The sequence below is a fragment of the Jatropha curcas genome, unplaced genomic scaffold, assembly GCF_041381405.1.
Source record: "Jatropha curcas cultivar XTBG-Jc1 unplaced genomic scaffold, XTBG_Jcur_1.0 HiC_scaffold_381_pilon, whole genome shotgun sequence".
NCBI lineage: Eukaryota > Viridiplantae > Streptophyta > Magnoliopsida > Malpighiales > Euphorbiaceae > Jatropha > Jatropha curcas.
In genome coordinates this window covers 1-21,531 of record NW_028322468.1, presented here as the reverse complement: position 1 = coordinate 21,531, position 21,531 = coordinate 1, and the positions used below count along the sequence as shown (strand labels likewise).

The window sequence follows — 21,531 nt, the reverse complement described above, 5'->3', positions numbered from 1 at the left end:
TATTTTAATACATGGCTAGAGGTACATAAATCCTACAACTGCAGAATTCACTAACAGATTAATATAAATAAGTTTGAGTACATATAACTACATAATTTAAATAACTACTGATTTTAAAAGTTATTTTTTTCTAGCTCTGCATGGAACGAGATAGACGTTTAATCGGGACAAAAAGTATTTACTTCCTAAAAAAAAATTAAACAAAAGAAATGTGATTTTAATAATGTATAATAATTATTGCATAACACAAGCATTTACACAAATGCTTCCTAAAATACTAAAATAAGCATTCATCATCGATCAAACACATGATATATCATCAGCACTCACAAATAATTACACTTCAAGTAATCAAACACGTGGAAATTGGTCTGTGGCATCACCAAAACCCTCGATGAGCCGTCCTCACACGTGGCTCATCCTCTCATAACGTGTGCACTAAAGAGCTGATCCCCCATACATGGCCGACCGATCTAATCCTCACTTGACCAGCCCTCTCATTTTTCTTATACTCTATTTTCATTTCCACACCAATAAGCGGTCATCTGTGGTTTTCCATATAATCCATATCATCAGATGCACACAGGGACACCAATCTTCTATACATGGCTGACGGTTGTTCAAAGACCATCCTCACAAATCAAGGTGACCCACTTCATCCCAATTCCACACAAATAAGGCATAGCAATATCACAATACAAATAATCAAACATCGCATTTAAATGCAACACATTAACAACAAAAAAATTATGCAAATGTACAAATAGATGTTCATATATAAAACAAATAAACATAAGAGTATTAAACACTAATATATAATAATTGATATTTAAAAAATAAATAAACAAGTAAATAAAATAACAAATAAAGAAGAAGCATATATATAATAATGAGTTTATGTATGATGCATATGGTATATTTCTACCTATTATTGCTTACATTGCTAAATGGAAAAATCACCCTAATTTCAGGTCTTAACTTATTGAAGCAGTGAACAACTAGAGCGATCTAAACTAGAATTATCAAAATAAATATATTAACTTACCATTAAATATAATACTAGCGTAGATCCTAGCGAAATTTCGACAGAACCTCCCCTAAAATTAGATTAAAACCACTTGCTTAAGACTACAATTCAACAATAAATTCTTAAAGCTCATCCATCGAGCAATTCATCTAAACATTTACTCAATTCACACAGCCCATCCAACCTAGACAATATTTATTAACCGTTAAGCACACATATATGCATTTAATAATTCTAAGATTCTAAACCAATTAATTAATCACAATCAGCTACTATAAATACTGTAAACCAATCAAAATTAATTTATTATAACATACTAAAATATTCTATTTATATATAAAACTATTCAAATAATCTAATTTCTTGTTATTTAATTATATCTACTTCAATAATCAACTAATCTAACATAAAGACTAAAATATCTACTTCCTAGCAAAAATTAAATCTACTACTTCAAGTATTCCAATTTATCTTTCATGTTTCCATTTATAACATTTATTCTAAATGACTAGTATTCTTAATTTATCAGAATTAAGTGAGTTTATCTATCGAGGTTTTCCGCGGGAATCACATTCAATTAACTATTTATTCGGAATCCACTAAATCAACTAATAATCTTAAATTTGAAATTTATATAAAAAATTAGGAATTGATCTAAGAGCGTACCAACCGAAAATGGGATACAATTTCGCGAGGAAAAGTTGATTCTGCCTCTTGGGGCCCACCGGGGACTCGCTAGTCGGTCGCCGAACCGAAGGCGGCGGCCCATATATCCCAAACAACCCAGAATTTTGTAACACTTACACCAAAATGCTCGAAACCACTTGTAGAAGCTAAATAATTTGGTGTCGTTTTGAGGAGATAGTGGCTCGTTTGGCCGGATCGACCGCCGTAGCCATCTCCACGCCGCCGTTCATGGTGGTTTCAGTTCCCTCCACCAAATCCGTCGATTCTTGGATGGAAAATGTTCACACAAGAGGGAGGAACTGATCAGAACTCACCTTGAGGCCTTCAGCCGCTTGAATCGAGCTAATCGTCGAAAATCAAAAATTAGAAGTTGTCGGAGGTGACAGTCTCATTTCGCGCCATTAGGGACTCTTTCTGCGTGAAAGGAAGCTGAAAACGTGATCAGCGGTTCTTTGGGAACCGGTCGCCACTCGCTCTCGTCGTGCGATGGTCGGAAAACGGGAAAGGAGGGAGAGGGAGGAACGGCGCCGCTCGAGACCCAGTAAGAAGAAGAAGAAACAAGTGAAAAAAAGGAAGAAAAGAAAAGGCTGGTTTCTAGACTATTCCGATCCGATCCGAACCGGTTTGCTTCAATTCAGTGATTTGGCTCAGTCTTTGCTTGTTTAAGGGTTTTTCACCTGATTTTCGAAAAATTTAAACTGATTTACAGGTATGATTTAGTAATAAAAAAGCATTTTTGCCAAATCTCATCGTTTAAAATTTAAAATTAAAATTTTAAATGCAAAATCCGGATAGTTTCACCATACCTATTTGAAAGAGACAGAGAGAGACTACTTTTTATTTAAAACTAAAATAAATAAATAAATGAATAGTTCTTAAGCATTGCAATTTCTAACTAATTATTTAATGACCATGGCACCCTTTTTTATTTCTTACTTTTTATCACTATTTTTGGGAAAAAATATAGTTTTTATTTATGTTGTTTTCCTTTGAAAATTTGCTTTCATTTCCTTATTCTGTTCTTCTCACTTACTACTATGTTATTAATTATATTATCTTTCCATGTCCTTGCTTTTGCTTCTGCTGCTATTCAAACTCAAGCAAATGCCTTTCTAAAGTGGAAAGCTAGTCTTGAAACAAAAAGCTAGTGATGTAACGAGGTAATCCGCTTATGAACTGTTTGAGATTCGGCTAGGTAAAAGCTCGCTTGAACTCGTTCAATAAAATTATCGAGCTAAGTTCGAGCTTGGGTCATTAGCTCACGAGTCAGCTTTATCGAGCCGAGCTCTCGAGTTAACTTGTGAGCCAAAATCAATTAAAACCTACATTAAAACGACGTCATTTTGATTAATATATTTCGAGCTCTAGCTCTGCTCATTTATGGTTATCAAGCTAAGCCCGAATCAAGCTCGAGCTTGGCTATTTTTAAACGAGCCCAGCTCGAGCTTAGATTTTCGAGTTTGAAACGAATCAAGCTCGAGCTTGACTCGGCTCGTTTACAGCCCTATTTAGAGTCAATTTATCTTATCTTCTTTGTCTCCAACCGATGCTACTCCTTGTAATTGGAAACTTGACAAAAAGTATCAAGTTTACAAATATATTACAATAGATTGGGAGGTCACCTACCATATGGCATATGCCTTAGTGGATCACTTAAATATTTCGCTGCATATGGAAATGATTTTAGGGGTGGCATCCCAAAAGGCCTTCAAAATTGCAACTCCTTGTTAAGACTCCATCTTGAGAGAATCCAAAGCATAGGAAATATATCTCAAGATTTTGGGATACATATATATATATGAACTATTTAATTTATGCCGTAACAAGTTCTACAGTGAGTTTTCATGAAAATGGGAAGGTTTTCATAATTTGTCAACTTTAACAATAATATATTTAGCTTAAATCCTGAACGCTGTTTTTGACCGGTCAAAACGCTAAACGCTGTTTTTTATAGTATTCGATAACATAACATTTGAACTAACTTTTAGAGATTGAAGTAGCGTTTTATAAAAAGTTAACTTATGTGACGTTTAATGTTTTAACGTTTCATGAAAAGCTACTCAAAAAATTAACAACTACAAAAACAACTAATTTGCTGTACACGCACTAAAGCATTTCTTGTGGCTCCATTTGAAGCAGTAAAAAGCAACAAAGGTTTACGCGGTAACAATACCAACTTAAAAACTTGTGGTTCCTTCGTAATAAAAAAACAAAAAAATCAATCTTATTGTTCTCCAATCTTGTCTACCAGTCAATCAAATAATATTTTTCAAAATAAATTACTTTTCAAGCACAAATGGAATCTCCATTAAGCAAATTTAAGTGATAATATTCCAGTTAGTTGTGTTACTTTCTTTTGCAGGTATACTGCATCTAGCTTAGTAAATAAGGGATCCATTCACCCATCTTTGAAAGGAAAAAAAAGTTATTTGCTAATCCTAAGAAAAAAATTTTATGGACTCAACATTGTTTGCAAGGACATGATGAAAGTAAAGAATGAGCATTCAGTTCAATTGAATCGCCCCAATTGAAAAAAATCAAAATTTAAATATAGAATTCGAATCAAATTGAGTAAATATGAAAAAACTAATTAAATTGAATTGAAAAGATTTAATTTTATTCATAAAAATAGAACTAAAGTGAAATAATCAAGTCAATTTTTATTTTTTAAAAGAAAATAATTTAGTTAAAAAAATCAAATCAAATTGATTGAAATCATGTTGGTTTAGTTCGATTTTCTAATTTGAATTGATTAACCTCTAATTTTGTGGTTATTTTGGTCTATTCAATTTATAGAATACTGAGTCAAAATTAAAAATTAAAATTTACATTTGTAATTAATCAAATCGAATTAATCTTGTTGATAAATCAAATTCAATCAAACTAAATAGCATCGGCTTGGTTTGATTATTCAATTAAAATCGAAACTTACTTACTCATAGGTCAAAGTGATAACTCGAACCATATCAATCAGCTTGAGAGGCAAAATATGGTTAAATTTAGAGATAACATCTGCAAATTAAAAGGTTTGATTCGTGAAAAAAACACTTCTAAACCGGTAGGGTAGTCATGAACTCCAAACTCATGTTTGAACGACACGTGAGAAAAAAAGTGATATAATTCGAGGGAGAATTATTATAAGCAGAGATAATGAACGACGAACCGTTCGTGAAACGCCTAATAGTTTTAGGAACAGAACATCGATAACACCCAGTAATGATTAGTACTACCCAGAAACAGCTGTAATACCCTATTTTTAAATCCTCTTCGTTCCAAAATCTCCTCTGTCTCTCCCTCTCTATCAAAACCCCGCTGTTTGAGTTAGCTATGCCAACCTTTCCGGCGATGATCATCACTGCCCACCCGTAATTTCCGGTAATTTACTCTTATCATTCCCAATAATCTTCCTCTTAATGTGTTGGGTTATAGATGCTATTTGATCAAATTGTATGGTTTATCAGTTGAGTTTCATTCTCTACTTTTTGTTGGAAGACTGTATTTTTTTATATATTCCTACTGCCCTCTTTTATGTTAAGTTTTGTTATGTGATTGCCTTTTGTGTTCTTTTATGTTATACAATATAATGGACGCATAAAGGGGGAAATGTTATTTTCAAGGAAAAAAGAAAGAAGAGTTTTGAGTCAGCTCGTATGGATTGATGATTTTGATTTTCATGTATGTATGTATGCATGCATGTGGTACTGATGAGGCCAGCTGCATAAAGTGACTGAAGAGAATGCAAATTAGACCAACTATTTTATGACTCTATTTTGATTGTTATGTTGTGGTTTTAAATTTTTAACTAGAAGACAGATTCTGAGAATTTATATGTTTTAAATATTTCAATTTTCAAAAAAACAAATTCTTGTGCACAGAGAAATTCTTCCACTTTCAAAATTATTAAAAAGTTTATTTCTTTCATTTAGCCTAAAGCTGTTCTTGTGCAGGTTAAAATTGTTGACCTGAACTTGGAATTTGTATCTTGTTCTCTAAGCGGGTTCTACTCAATTTTCTTGAGTGTAATACATATTTATAATGGATTTAATATCTAAAGGTATAGCCTGGGTTGGGAACATTTATCAGAGGTTTGAAACAATGACCCAGGAAGTGGATAGCATTGTGAACCAGGTATCGATTCTTCTCTTTTATTTATTTTTTTTTTTTTTCTTTTTTTCATTCTTTTATCTCCTGGATACAAGCATTTTCCACGTGTTTTAGCTGTTCTTCTTGAGAAGTATCTGCTCATGTTTACTTGAACGAGTGTAACACACACACACACACACACACAAACACACACACACACACACACATACATCAATATCCTTGCATCACAGTTGTAGATTATGTTCTTGGTAACTGCATTCCTGCATATATCAGATCCTCAAACTTGATTTTGCAATTCCCCTGTGCTTGAACTGCTTCTTTTACAGAATACTGTTAGATATGTTGAAAACCAGGTGCATACTGTGGGTGAGAGCATGAAAAAGTTTTGCGATGTTGTTCAAGATATTATTCCTCCTATAGTTGATCCTGTAAGATGTGAGGCTCAAGCAGTGGCTATAAAAGGAAATGCTGTTGTTGGTACCTATATTAAATCTATGATTGGTATTGAGGAAGATCATGGACGTATGGATCCCATAAAGCAGTCATTTGCAGAGCCCAGTGATTTTTGATGTGGGGAATCAGCCCAGTAATACGTTCAGTGGACACCACTTTGTAAATCAATCAACTACTGCAACTCCCATGGATTCCCTTGAGGTGACAGCATTTGACTCTGATCCAGGAAACATAAACGATGTTTTGACAAATGATTTGGGCACACCAGGTCCAGGAGAAATTGATGATATTTCAACAAATAAAATCTCTGATTTGAGCACAGAAGAAAATACAGTATTGGAGAAGTCCAATATACCTGAGGCTTTGGAGTTAATTGCTCCTGAAGAGAAAGAACCACTCCATGCATCAATACCTAGTGAATTCATTGATTCCACTCACGAAAGTGCTCGTGTTTCTCCTGAGGAGAAAAGGTCATTACATGTATCGCTATCCAATGAATTCGTTCATTCTAATGGTGAAAATGCTTTTGTTTCTATGGGTGAGGTGTCACCTGCAACTTCAGTTCATGGAGAGGAGCATCGGTCCGCCCAAAAGATGGAAACAGCTTGTTACAGCCTTGCAGATGATTCTTATTCTGTGTCTGATTCTTTAAGTGTTGCTTCTGTGTCTGAAATGGCTTTTTCAGCTGCCTCCTCCTGTGGTTCAAAATATACAGAACCTCGTACTCTGCATGAGAATTCATTTAATGACATCCTCACAGTAGTGTCTTGTAGTAACCCTATTAGTGTGGCTGGCCATGATTCTCATGGTTCGAATGCCCTCTCCTCATCTATTTCTGCTCCAGTTGCATCTAGAGACAGGAAGTAGCAGAGACTGGGTCCACTTGCTCCAACAATGTCCTGTCATTGGAATCTGCCGGTTGGTTTTCCCAATTTTATATTCTAGCATTCCTTCTGTATTTGGTAGAAGAAGAACCTGTAGAATGTGCTTATGAAGTTAATTATCTCATCATGTGTCTTGTACTATCTCACTAGGTAACAAACAGAGTAAGCGTTTGGGGATATAGAGACTTGACCAGCATTTGCACATTTAGACATCTTGGGAGACAATATAAATCTTATTAGGAAGATAGTCTTAGCATTGTAAATGACCTTATCAATTGACAAACTGACAAGTATGTAAGATTTATGTATTCATAACTAGGAAGAATCAGTTTTATGTAGTTGTTTGCTTATGTAGGGTGTGCATGTGAGCCTAGTAATTTCTGTGCATCTTTTAGAAAATGGGCACAACAATTTCTTTTGAAAAATATATCAGATGATATAGTCTAATTGAAGAAAAGGAAAATAGATGCAATGTACACATATTATACCTGGAGCTTCCATGCATGTGTATTTAATGCACATGACGAGCATAATTTACTTGCTTTTCCGTCTGGTCACTTATCAAGGTCATTCTTTTTGAGGTGAAGTGTGTTGATACTATTTTACTGTACACCGTAGTGCTTAGATGGCAGCATAATATAATTGGTTTTTATCTTTTATAAAAATTGACATGCATTTGTCTTATTGGAGGTAAAGATAGTTTTGACCTTCACTTCCTGTGATATATTTTCTTATTTTTGGCTGGTAAGCGAAATCTTCACTTGTTGAAATGTTATCGTCTTATTTTCTTATTTAAAATTCATCTATGATCATTTTTCTGTTTGTACTTTTTCCTAATTTTTCGTTTTATTTAGATTTCGTTTTTCATTTTTCATTTTATTACTTTATTACTTCATTTTTGGTTTTGTTACTTCATCTTCTATTGGTTTTTTTTTTTTTTTTTTTTTTTAACCAAAATTAGGTTATCTTCATTTCTAACATATGATGTTTTGTTTAGTTTGAAACTTCATTTTTGACATTTATTAAGGACTTTTTATTAATGTACAGATTGCAACATTTCTAAATTGATATAGTGTTTTACAATTGATACTTATCTAGTAATTTAGGAGCTCTATTAAAATAAGATAAAATTTGAATCTAAGGTGAAATTGTAATTAACTGTGACCCCTTATTAGAACCATATATTTGCTATAGTTTGAATTCAAGGTGCAATTGTGATAAAAAGTTAAAAGTGAGTGTTTGGGGTATTTTATAGTATAATTTAGCCGACTCATTTTTTGGGTTAAGTTAATTCAAGTATAAGTTATAGGACCCATATTTAATATATATTATTCATTAATTTTGACCAATTTCGAATTAGGTATAATTGTGAAAAAAAATTTTAGTTGGAGTGCTTGAGGGGTTAAATTGAATTTATGGTGAAATTATTATAAGACGCAAAGTTTAAAGGTATTTAATAGTTTACCCAAATTTTCAATAGACAATTGAAATCATCTTTATTCATTATTTAATAAAAAGTCTCTTATTTCAAAGAAATTAATCTATTTTGTCATTTTAAAATCATAAAATGGGATTGACTTGTTTAGACTCGGTTTATGGACTCACTATAAATCAAACCAATGTAAAATTATTTTTATTTATTGAATTGAAGGTATTTCTAATTATACACTAAAAAAAGAATAAAATGGAAACAATTTTTAAAATGTTCATAGTCATAGACCTTGTCTAGGCAAATTTAATCTCAAAAATGCATTATCAAGTTAGCAAATTTGAAAAGTGAAAATGGAATTAATTTGCTACATTTGGTTACATGTGTTTGTCTTTAAATGCAATTGTTCGTTGTTATCTATGTGTTTTGTAATAAATTTCCGAAAACACATACATGTCACTTGATTACATTTTTTTGTCTTTAAACTCACCGATTTGTTGTCATCTCAATGTTCTGTTTTGTCCCTAAATTTCCACAAGAACACGTAAGAGTTAGTTGGGTATTTCTGACCATGCACTTATAAAAAAGAAAAGATAAAGTTAGAACTATTAGAGTTTTGGGCAAAGAAGTGAACGAGAAATAACATTATCTGTAGAACTTTTAGAAACAATTTTTGCAATAAAGAAAGGAACAAATTCTGCAGATTTTAGGCTTCAAAGGAGAAGGATTATGAAAAACATTATGAAATAGGAGTTTTCACGGTGGGCATAATTCATTGATCAAGTTTCATACTTAAATACAGAAAGATTAAAGTATCACAAGTATGGTTTACTATCAATCTCATACTTGCCCATACTTTTTATCTTTACTTCGTAACTTATCTCATAGTTAACTATCCAAGCCATACTTGTAAAACTAAAAAGGCTGCAACATAATACAATAGTAATAAACAAAATGTTTTCATAATGTGACGACAAGAATGCCATAACCTTCAACATGAACACTGTTTAAAAATCTTTAGTTTCATTGATTCGGTTCATAAATGGAGTAGTAAAATTTAATGGGAATTTAATAAAGAAATTAGAGTAGTAATAATTGAATTATTGTTGTCCTTTAAGAGACCAAAAGGGTCCTATATATATTAGTACAACTTTTAGAATAATTATTTTCTTATTTTTTTTAATTATGATTTAATTTCGCAAGTGAAACAACCGGAATTTTTTATTTTCAAAGATTTTCCAATTAAATTTAATAAACTGACAGCCTGGAAATTTATTTCAATATTTTAATGCGAACACTGTGAGAAACCGAACCGAAAACCGATTGAAAAAGCTGAAAACCAAATGAAAACCAAAGTTTTGGGTCGAATCGAACCGGTTCGACCCAAACCATCTAGAAAATTCCTTTTTTTTTTTTTTTTATCTCCAGCGCTGCACCTCTACTCCTCACCCTCACCAGCGCCTCAACTCCACTCCACCGACACAGCCACCACGCCTCCTCCTCCCTTCTTCTTCTTCTTCTTTCTTTCTTTCTTTCTTTTCTTTTCTTTTCTTTTCTTTCTTCTTCCCTGCGTCTGTCTGCGTGTGACTGGCGAGAGACAGCAGATCTGTCGCGCGCCACCCAGCCCTCGCGGGCCGCCTCGCCGCCACTCCACGCCGCCAGTCGCACCGCCTCACTGCTCCTTCGCGCGCCACTGCCAGTAGCTCCGCCCTCTGCCAGATTGCGCAGCGCACGGCAGCAGCACAGTCTCCGCCTTGTCGCGCCACCACCGTGCCCTGCTGCTCCGCCACTGCTCCGCCACAACAGATCGCGCCTCTGCCGCCGCTCCAGCGTGCCTCCGACCACCAACAGCCACTGCTCTCCGATCCGGCACGCGTGAAAATCCCCGATCTAGCGAAATTCGACAAAAGATTATATTTTGGGATCGCCCGGGTCCATCTAGTGCTCCTCCAAGACAGAATCAAAGCTAGAACTTCGCTCTCCATCACTGTGAGTAATAATAAATAATGCAGATCAACATGCATTTGCATAGCATTTTTTTTTACAAACCTTATTTATGGTATAATTGTATATTTGGATGGATTTGGTGTAATACGTTGAAAGAATTGTTTGATTACTTGTGCTGTGCATATACTGTGCCTTGTTTGTGTGGAATTGGGATGAAGTGGGTCACCATGGGTTTGTGAGACTGTTTCTGTTATATGGATCCTGATTCTGATTTCTGTTATATTCTGATTCTGTTATATGGATCCTGATTCTGTTTCTGTTAGCCGGGTAAATGGGAGATCGGCGCCCCCATGTGCACCTGATAATTCTGTTTATTCTGAAACCACATGATGGCCTCTTGTTGTTGCGCACCTGAAAATCTAGATTTAATTGCAGCCCGCAGGGTGGCCTCCTGTTGTGAGCGCTTGATGATCTAGATTGGATGGAGACCACCGGGTTGCCTCCTGTTGGTATGGAAAAGAAAAGAGAGAATGGAAAAACAATGAGAGGGCTGGTCAAGTGAGGATTAGACCGGTCGGCCAGTATGAGGGATTGGCTCCCTGGTGCACATGTGAGAGGATGAGCCATGTGGGAGGACGGCTCATCGGGGGTTCGGTGACTCCACTGACTAATTTCCACGTGATGTGATTATTTGAAGGTGATATTGTTTGTGGGTGCTGATGTAATGTCATATGATTGACTGTTGTGTGTTCATTCAGTATACTAGGGTGCATTTTGCTTGACTGTATGTGGTGTGTATTATTTATTATTATTCACTGAGTTGCAAAACTCACCTCCTTCTCTCCAAACCTCCCAGGTACTAGGAAGCAGCTGATTCGACTGAAGCTCTGCAATCTTCTCCGCAGAGTTATAAATGTAAATTTTATATTTCTGTTATTTAATTTTGGATGTATAAGTTACTCTATTATCAGATTATTATTGAACTCCGCAGTTATAGGGTTGTGTATTACTATTGGACTTATTGTTAACACTACACTATAAATTAAATATTATGTAATTAGCTGCAGGTGAACCAGTAAGCCCATAGTGTGATTATAATTTATTGTGAATAGGCCCTGGTTAGATATTATGTGTTAATTGAGATTGAGGCTTACTGTTTTGATGAATTAATTGGGCAAGATAGGTAGACAGATTGGATAATTTAGGCTTACTACGGGCCTCGGGGGCCTTAAGCTTACTTGGGCCCTAGTGCCGGTCCGGCCCACGAAAACGGGTCGTGACAATAAGTTGGAGCATTTTAATGTGTACAATTTTATAAATTATGGTATTCACTCGGTCAAAGCGAAATTAGAGGTATCACAAGATTTTTTGCAAAAAAATAAAATAGTAAATTTATACATTAAACTTTTTTTTAAATGGTTCCTACATTTTGGGGAAGGTAGTATCTTTTTAACTTATTTCTAATAAGGATATTGTAGTATATGTCAGATTTTGAAACTTTAGTTTAAAAATCTCATTTTGACCTAAATTATTAAAACAATATCAATTTTGTTAGTGATTTACTTATTTACCTTTTCACGTAACGAGGTTTTTATTTTCTGTTTGGATGCTATTGTTTGTCACTTTGAAACTAATGTTTCTTCTTTTACCACTTCTTTAGTGGCAGGCGTGAACTGCCTTTGGCAGCAAGACCCACATGAGAGTCATCGTCACTGGCACGACTGATGTGAGAGTCCTCATCGAAAAATCAACTTTTATTCTACGATTTCATTTTCATTTTCATTTCTATTCTTCAGGAAAATTAATATCTATTCTACAATTTCATTTTTATTTTTATTTTTGTTCTTATCAGAAAATCGATTTTTGAAAGTATTTAATGATTTACCCAAATTTTGAATAGACAATTGAAGTCATCTTTATTCATTATTTAATAAAAAGTTACAGATTTTCAAATAAATTAATTTATTTTTTGTCATTTTAAAGTCATAAAATGGGATTGACTTGTTTAGACCCGGTTTATGGACTCACTATGAACCAAATTAATAAAAAATTATTGTTTTTACTGAGTTGAAGGTATTTCTAATCATATACTGAAAAAAGAATAAAATGGAAATAATTTTTAAAATGTTCATAGACATAGACCTCGTCTAATATTAAAAATGCACTGTCAAGTTAGTAATTTAGAAAGTGAATAATTATATTTGAAAGTTTTTGATAAATTATAGAATTATGAAAAACCAAACCATGACAACATTATTTCATTTAAAACTGAATAGTTCTTAAGCATTGGAATGTCTAATTAGTTATTTAATCATCACGGCACGATGCATTATTTTGGGAAAAAAAGTATATTTTTTAGTTATGTCGTTTTCTTTTGAAATTTCCTTAGATTTCCTTTTGTATTCATCTCCTTATCTTGGCATATCAAAGGATTGCGAGGTCTTAATTTATTGATAAAAAAATAGAAAAAAAAAAAGAGAATATTATCTTGTCTAGGGCATATGCTTGGGTCAACAACAAAGTAAACTCAAAAGTGGAATTAATTTGCTGCATTTGGTTATATGTGTTTGTCTTTATAAACTCACTTGTTTGTTGACCTATGTGTTTTGTAATAAATTTCTAAAAACACATATATGTCAATTGATTACATCTATTTGTCTTTAAACTCAACTATTTGTTGTCACCTCAATGTTATGTTTTATCCCTAAATTTCCACAAAACAGGTACTAGTTAGTTGGATATTTCGGACCATATATTTACAAAAAAGAAAGGATAAAATCGAAACTGTCAGAGTTTTGGGTAAAAAAGTGATTGAGAAATAACATTATCTGCAGAACTTTTACAAAACAATTTCTGCAGTAAAGAAAGGAACAAATTTTGTAGATTTTAGGCTTTAAAGGAGAAGGATTGTGAAAAACATTATGAAATAGGAGGTTTCATAGTGGGCATAATTCATTGATCAAGTTTCACACTTAAATACAAAAAGATTAAAGCACCACAAGTACGGTTTGCTGTCAATTTCATACTTGCCCATACTTTTACCCTTACTTCATAACTTATCTCATAGTTAACCTATCTAAGCCATACTTCTAAAACTAAAAAGGCTGCAACATAATACAATAGTAATAAACAAAATGTTTTCATAATGTGACGGTAATAATGCCATAACTTTCAATAGAAATACTATTTAAAAATCTTTAGTTTCATTGATTCGGTTCATAAGTGGAGTGAAAAATTTTATGGGAATTTCATACAGAAATTAGAGTAGTAATAATTGAATTATTGTTGTCCTTTAAGAGACCAAAAGGGTCCTATATATATTTAGTACAACTTTTAGAATAACAATTTTCTTATTTTTTAATTATGATTTAATTTCATAAGTTGGAGCATTTTAATTGGTACAATTTTATAAATTATGGTATTCACTCAGTCAAAGTGAAATTAGAGGTATCATAAGATTTTTTATAAAAAAATAAAATGGTAAATTTATACATTAAACTTTTTTTTAAATGGTTCCCACATTTCGGGGAAGGTAGTACCTTTTTTACATATTTCTAATAAGCATATTATAGTATATGTCAGATTTTGAAACTTTAGTTTAAAAATCTCATTTTGACCTAAATTATTAAAACAATATCGTTTTAAATTGATACTTGTATAGTAATTTAGGGGCTCTAGTAAAATAAGATAAAATTTGAATCTAAGGTGAAATTGTAATTGAATGTGACCCCCTTATTCGAACAATATATTTGCTATAATTTGAATTCAACTTGCAGTTGAGATAAAAAGTTAAAAGTAAGTGTCTGAGTGATTAAGATCATTTTGGGGTGAAATTGTTACAATCGCCAAAGTTTGAGGTATTTTATAGTATAATTTAGCCAACTCATTCTTTGGATAAAGTTAATTCAAGTTGTAGGACCCATATTAAATATATATTATTAATTAATTTTGATCAATTTGGAATTGGGGTATAATTGTGACAAAACATTTTAGTTGGAGTGCTTGAGGGGTTAAGTTGGATTTAGGGTGAAATTATTACAAGACGCAGAGTTTGAAGGTATTTAATGGTTTACTCAAATTTTGAATAGACAATTGAAATCATCTTTATTCATTATTTAATAAAAAATCTCTTATGGATTTTCAAATAAATTAATTTATTTTTTGTCGTTTTAAAGTCCTAAAAATGGGAGTGACTTGTTTTACCCGGTTTATGGACTCACTATGAACCAAACCAATGAAAAATTATTTTTTTATTGAATTGAAGGTGTTTCTAAGCATGCACTGAAAAAAGAAAATGAAATTTTTTTTTTTTTGATAGTAAAATGAAAACAATTTTTAAAATGTTCATAGTTATAGACCTCGTATTGGCAAGTTTAATATTAAAAATACACTATCAAGTTAGTAATTCAAAAAGCTTAATTATTTGAAACTTAAAAACTTTATAAAACTTTTTGATAAATTATAAAATTATGAAAAAACCAAACCATGCCAACTTTATTTCATTTAAAACTAAATAGTTCTTAAGCATTGGAATGTCCAATTAGTTATTTAATCATCATGGCACCATGCATTATTTTGGGAAAAAAAAAATTTTAGTTATGTCGTTTTCTTTTGAAATTTCCTTGAGATTTACTTTTGTATTCATTTCCTTATCCTAGCATATCAAAGGATTGCGAGGTGTTAATTTATTTATAAAAAAATAGAAAAAAAAAAAAAAGAGAATATTGACTTGTCTAGGGCCTATGTTTGGATCCACAACAAAGTAAACTCAAAAGTGGAATTAATTGCGTTTGTCTTTAAACTCACTTGTTTGTTGTTGCCTCTATGTTCTGTTATAAATTTCTAAAAACACATACACGTGAATTGATTACATCTTTTTGTCTTTAAACTTACTTATTAATTTGTTGCCACCTCAATGTTCTGTTTTGACCCTAAATTTCCAAACACATGTAATAGTTAGATATTTCTGACCATATATATATATATATATATATATATATATATATATATATATATATATATATATTTTTTTTTAAAAAAAAAGATAAAGTCGAACCGTGTTTAAAAATCCTTAGTTTGATTGATTTGATCTATAAGTGGTGCCATGGCCTCCGTCTAGGCAAATTTTTTCCCTATAAATATCTCTTCATCTGCATCTTAAATTCCTCAACAACATTTCTCTAATCCCTCATTATTTATAAGCAACTACCTACCGATTATGCCATCCTCCTTACACAAATCTCTCTCCTTCTTCTCCCTTAATACTATGCTAGTAATTATATTATTCTTTCATGTCCTTACTTTTGCTTCTACTACTGCTATTCAAACTCAAGCAAATGCTCTTCTAAAATGGAAAGCTAGTCTTGATAATCAAAGCCAATTTGTCTTATCTTCTTGGTCTGCAACCAGTGCTACTCCTTGCCATTGGTTTGGTATTCACTGTCATAAGGATAAGAGTATCTCTGCAATAAGACTCGTGGATTCTCATTTAAACGGTACACTTCAAAATCTTGATATTTTCTTATTTCCCAAACTTATTTGCTTTAACCTTCGCAACAACTCATTTCATGGGAACCTTCCTACCCATATTGGTAATCTTTCCAAACTCAATGTGTTTGACTTGTCTATTAATTTAATCTCCGGTATCATTCCTCAAGGTGTTGGAGTATTAAGCTCTGTCTCATACTTTGACTTGTCAAGCAACCTTCTGTCTGGTTCAATCCCAACTTCAATAGGAAACTTAACAAAGCTATCAATTCTTAAACTTCATAAGAACCATTTTTCTGGTCCCATACCTCAACAACTTGGAACTTTGACATTTCTCACTTTCCTTTCATTGTCATACAATAATTTCTCTAGTTCAATCCCATTTTCTATTGGAAACTTGACAAAGGTATCAGGCCTTTATCTCGGTTTAAACTAACTTTTTGGTTCCATACCCAAAGAAGTTGGAATGTTGAGGTCCGTTACTGATTTAGAATTATCAGACAATCAACTCACCGGTGCAATCCCAGCTTCCATAGGAAACTTGACGAAGGTATCAACTCTTTATCTTCATACCAACCGACTTTTTGGTTCCATACCTTGGGAAGTCGAAAAGTTGAGGTGCGTTACTGATTTGCAATTGTCAAACAATCAACTCACCGGTGCAATCCCAGCTTCTTTAGGGAACTTGACGAAGGTATCAAAACTTTATCTTCATGCCAACCGACTTTCTGGTTCCTTACCTTGGGAAGTTGGAATGTTGAGGTCCATTACTGATTTGGCATTGTCAAACAATCAACTCACCGGTGCAATCCCAGCTTCCATAGGAAACTTGACGAAGGTATCAACTCTTTATCTTCATACCAACCAACTTTCTGGTTCCATACCTTGGGAAGTCGAAAAGTTGAGGTGCGTTACTGATTTGCAATTGTCAGACAATCAACTCACCGGTGCAATCCCAGCTTCTTTAGGGAACTTGACGAAGGTATCAAAACTTTATCTTCATGCCAACCGACTTTCTGGTTCCATACCTTGGGAAGTTGGAATGTTGAGGTCCATTACTGATTTGGCATTGTCAAACAATCAACTCACCGGTGCAATCCCAGCTTCCATAGGAAACTTGACGAAGGTATCAACTCTTTATCTTCATACCAACCAACTTTCTGGTTCCATACCTTGGGAAGTCGAAAAGTTGAGGTGCGTTACTGATTTGCAATTGTCAAACAATCAACTCACCGGTGCAATCCCAGCTTCCATAGGAAACTTGGCGAAGGTATCAACTCTTTATCTTCATACCAACCAACTTTCTGGTTCCATACCTTGGGAAGTTGAAAAGTTGAGGTGCGTTACTGATTTGCAATTGTCAGACAATCAACTCACCGGTGCAATCCCAGCTTCTTTAGGGAACTTGACGAAGGTATCAAAACTTTATCTTCATGCCAACCGACTTTCTGGTTCCATACCTTGGGAAGTTGGAATGTTGAAGTCTGTTGCTCAATTGGACTTGTCAGACAATCAACTCACCGGTGCAATCCCAGCTTCCATAGGAAACTTGACGAAGGTATCAACTCTTAATCTTCATACCAACCGACTTTCTAGTTCCGTACCATGGGAAGTTGGAATGTTGAGGTCCGTTACTGTTTTGGACTTGTCAGACAATCAACTCACCGGTGCAATCCCAGCTTCCATAGGAAACTTGACAATGCTATCAAAGTTATTGCTTGGATTGAATCAATTTTCTGGTGCTGTGCCTTTAGAGATTAACAACCTTACTCTCTTCAAAGTATTAGGAATATATGAAAATAGATTGGGAGGTCACCTACCAAATGACATATGCCTTGGTGGACAACTTCAATATTTCAGTGCATATGGAAACAATTTTACGGGTCCCGTACCTCAAAGCCTTAAAAATTGTAGCAGCTTGATAAGACTCCGTCTTGATAGAAACCAACTCATAGGAAATATATCTCAAGATTTCGGGATATATCCACACTTAAAATATTTAGATTTAAGTGATAACAAATTCTATGGTGAGCTTTCATGGAAATGGGAAGATTTTCACAATTTGTCAACTTTGAAAATCTCCAAGAATAATATATCAGGCATAATTCCATCTGAATTCAGCAAGGCAACTCAATTGCAATGGCTTGACCTCTCATCTAATCATCTTGTGGAGAATATACCGAAAAAATTGGGAAAGTTACAATTACTTTACCTTTATCTCGGCAACAATAAGATTTCAGGTGGCATTCCTAAAGAAATTGGTATGTTACGTGATCTTTCTAATCTTAATTTGGCTGCAAATAATCTTAGTGGATCGATTCCCAAACAGCTTGGTGAATGCTCAAACTTACTCTTCTTGAACCTCAGTAAAAATGAATTCTCTAGTAATATCCCCTCAGAGATTGGGAATTTACGGTCTCTACAAAGCCTTGGTCTAAGTTTCAATTTGTTCAAAAAAGAGATACCAGAGCAGCTTGGACAGTTGCAAAGACTAGAGATGTTGAATCTCTCCCACAATTTATTGTCAAGTTCTATTCCAACTGCTCTTGATTATTTGATAAGCTTAACATCGGTGGATATATCCTATAATAAGTTAAAGGGCCAGATTCCTAATATTAAAGCTTTCCGTGAGGCTCCATTTGAAGCGCTGAGAAACAACAAAGACTTGTGCGGTAATAACACCAACTTAAAGACTTGTGATTCCTTCATAATCAAAAAAACCATGGGAAAAAAAGACAAAAAAGTAATCAAACATATTGTTCTTCCAATCTTGTCCGCCAGTTTGTTTCTGTTCTTTCTCTTCATAGGATGTTTTTTCATTTTCCGTCGAAGAAGTATAAGGAGAAAAGCCAAGTTAAGTAGTGAGGAAGGTGTTCATGCAATATGGAGCCCAGATAAAGATCTACAATATGAAAACATTATCGACGCTACAGAAGGTTTTGATTCTAAGTATTGTATTGGAGTGGGAGGGTATGGAGTTGTCTATAAAGCTGTGTTGCCAATAGGTAGAGTGGTTGCTGTGAAGAAATTTCATAACCAGTCACTGAATGATGAGATGTTGAATGTGAAAGCATTTGAAAATGAGATTGTTGCGCTGACAAACATTCGCCATCGGAACATTGTGAAGTTATATGGATTTTGTCCTCATGCTGAACACTCATTTTTGATTTATAACTTCATAGAAAGAGGAAGTTTGAGAAAGATATTATGTGATAAAGAACAAGCAATGGAGTTAAATTGGAGTAAAAGGCTAAATGTTGTTAGAGGAATAGCTAGTGCATTGTCTTATATGCACCATGATTGCTTCCCTCCAGTTATTCATCGAGACCTTTCCAGCAACAATGTCCTACTAGATCCAGAATTAGAAGCTCATGTCTGTGATTTCGGTACAGCAAGGCTCTTGATGCCCGATACATCAAATTGGACTGCATTTGCCTGAACATTTGGATACACAGCTCCAGGTAAACACCTTGACATCTTAATTAGTCTAAAATATATGTATTTGACATATTTTGCACCATTATCATTATTGTAAACTAATGGGTGTATTGGAAATCTTTCTAGAGCTAGCTTACACAATGGTAGTCAACGAAAAAATGTGATGTTTATAGCTTTGGTGTGGTAGCACTGGAGACAATAATGGGAACACATCCAGGAGATTTCATTTCATCTCTTTCATCATCTTCAGCAGCAACGAACCAGCAAACCCTATGGAAAGATGTGATTGACCAATGCCTACAAATTCCTCAAAAAAGAGATGCTGAAGGCTTGATTTATATTTCCAAACTTGCATTTGCATGTTTGAGTATGAATCCTCAATCTCGGCCAACCATGGAACAAGTTTCTTCAAAACTAGTTGCTAAATGCCATCCATTAACAAAGCCATTTTCTGAAATCAAATTAGGAGAGCTTTTGCTTCAAGATGGCCAAACGGGCTAATCCATTATTATTGTTCATGTGTACAGCTTATTTAAAATTCATCTATGATCTTTTTTTTTTTTTTTTTGGTTAAACAACTCAATAAAATAAAAAGGTGCATGGTGAACGGGGTCTCTTAATTTCTTTCTTTTTTTGTTTTTTTAAGAATGGAAGTCTCTTAATTTATATATGAACATAGAATTTTATAGTTCACGTTTTATATTTTTAAAAAGAAGTTTAGGGTTGTATATTCATTTATGATGTAAGTTTTATCGAGCTTATTACACTTAAATTGTTTGAATAAATGCTTGTGTAGTTGTGTGTAACATTACAATAATCGAATGAACCTTTAAATTGGAAAATTTTTTTTTGTCATTTTTATTCTGTCAGATTTTTAAAAAAAAATAAATATGATTTAATTGCGTTAATTTGTGGAGATTTATGATAATATATACGATATTGGTAAAAAAAAATTAGAATAAAATTTTTGATAATTATGGAAAATTTATGCTGATTGGTAATTGTATTATTGATGGAAGCAAAAAAATTAGAGATTTATGATAATTTATGTGAAATTAGTTCAAATTCAAAATTGCAACAAAATTTATGATAATTACGGGAGGTTATTATAATTAATATTTGAGTTATTTGTTATGATAATTATGGAAGATTAATGATAATTAATATTTGTGTTATTTGTTTAATGGCATGATCTATATTCCAACGAAACATTTATAATAATAGGATTATAAAGTCAAAAACCATAAAAGAATTCAGATTATATGAAAAAAATACTTACCCCATCCAATTTTGTTTGCATGGTTGACAAAGCAACATATTAATAATTTAGTCAACAAAAGTTATTTTACCATTTTATACCATTAACTAATTAAACTATTAATAGAAATCATTCATTCAATCAGTAATCATAAAGGTTATTATGGAAAAAGTAATTATTTACATTTATAAATTTAGAACCTTGCAAATATTTTGGACATCCAAAAAAAGAAATAACATGTAAATAAAATGAATGGAAAAAATATGTGTTAATTATAATTTATATATTTTAATTGTACAAATTGTAAAATATACTAACATTGAGTAACTAGTTGCGTTCTTTATCTAGTTAAATTAGTAATTGAAAGCAAGTAGTTTTATTTAAACTTTAAAACTTTATGGAACTTTTTGATACATTATAAAATTATGAAAAAGCCAAACAATGACATCATTGTATCTAAGACACAAGCCTTGGGAGTCGCTCACCCAAACACAAGCATATTGGGCAAACCAGATGTCACAACCCGTTTTCATGGGTCAGATCGGCACTAGAATCTAGATAAACTTAAGACCCTCAAGGCCCATAATAAATCTAAACTATAAAATTCAACTATATCAATGTCAATTTTAAACATTCAGACCATATTGTCATGCACCATAAATCTCATAATTATTTTATACTTGGCCCAAATTTAACATCTTAAACATTTTATAGTTCGGACCCATCTTGTAATTCACTACATTCATAATATGGGCTATCGGTTACATGCACTTAGAAAAATAATTAAAACATTTATGGGTTCATAAATCATTATACC

At 33.1% G+C, this 21,531-nt stretch overlaps 1 long non-coding RNA gene and 2 pseudogenes across 1 annotated transcript; all 3 read left to right on the top strand.

The window, feature by feature from the left end:
- The first annotated feature begins 4,903 nt into the window (after positions 1-4,903).
- LOC149491851 (uncharacterized) lies at positions 4,904-7,505 on the top strand (annotated as a pseudogene).
- Positions 7,506-10,046: 2,541 nt separating this feature from the next.
- On the top strand, positions 10,047-11,697 carry LOC149491850 (uncharacterized). Its single transcript, XR_016319254.1, has 2 exons — positions 10,047-10,573; positions 11,388-11,697. It is a non-coding gene; the product is annotated as an uncharacterized LOC149491850 (long non-coding RNA).
- A 4,037-nt stretch (positions 11,698-15,734) lies between these two features.
- On the top strand, positions 15,735-20,018 carry LOC105639226 (uncharacterized; annotated as a pseudogene).
- Positions 20,019-21,531: the final 1,513 nt, after the last annotated feature.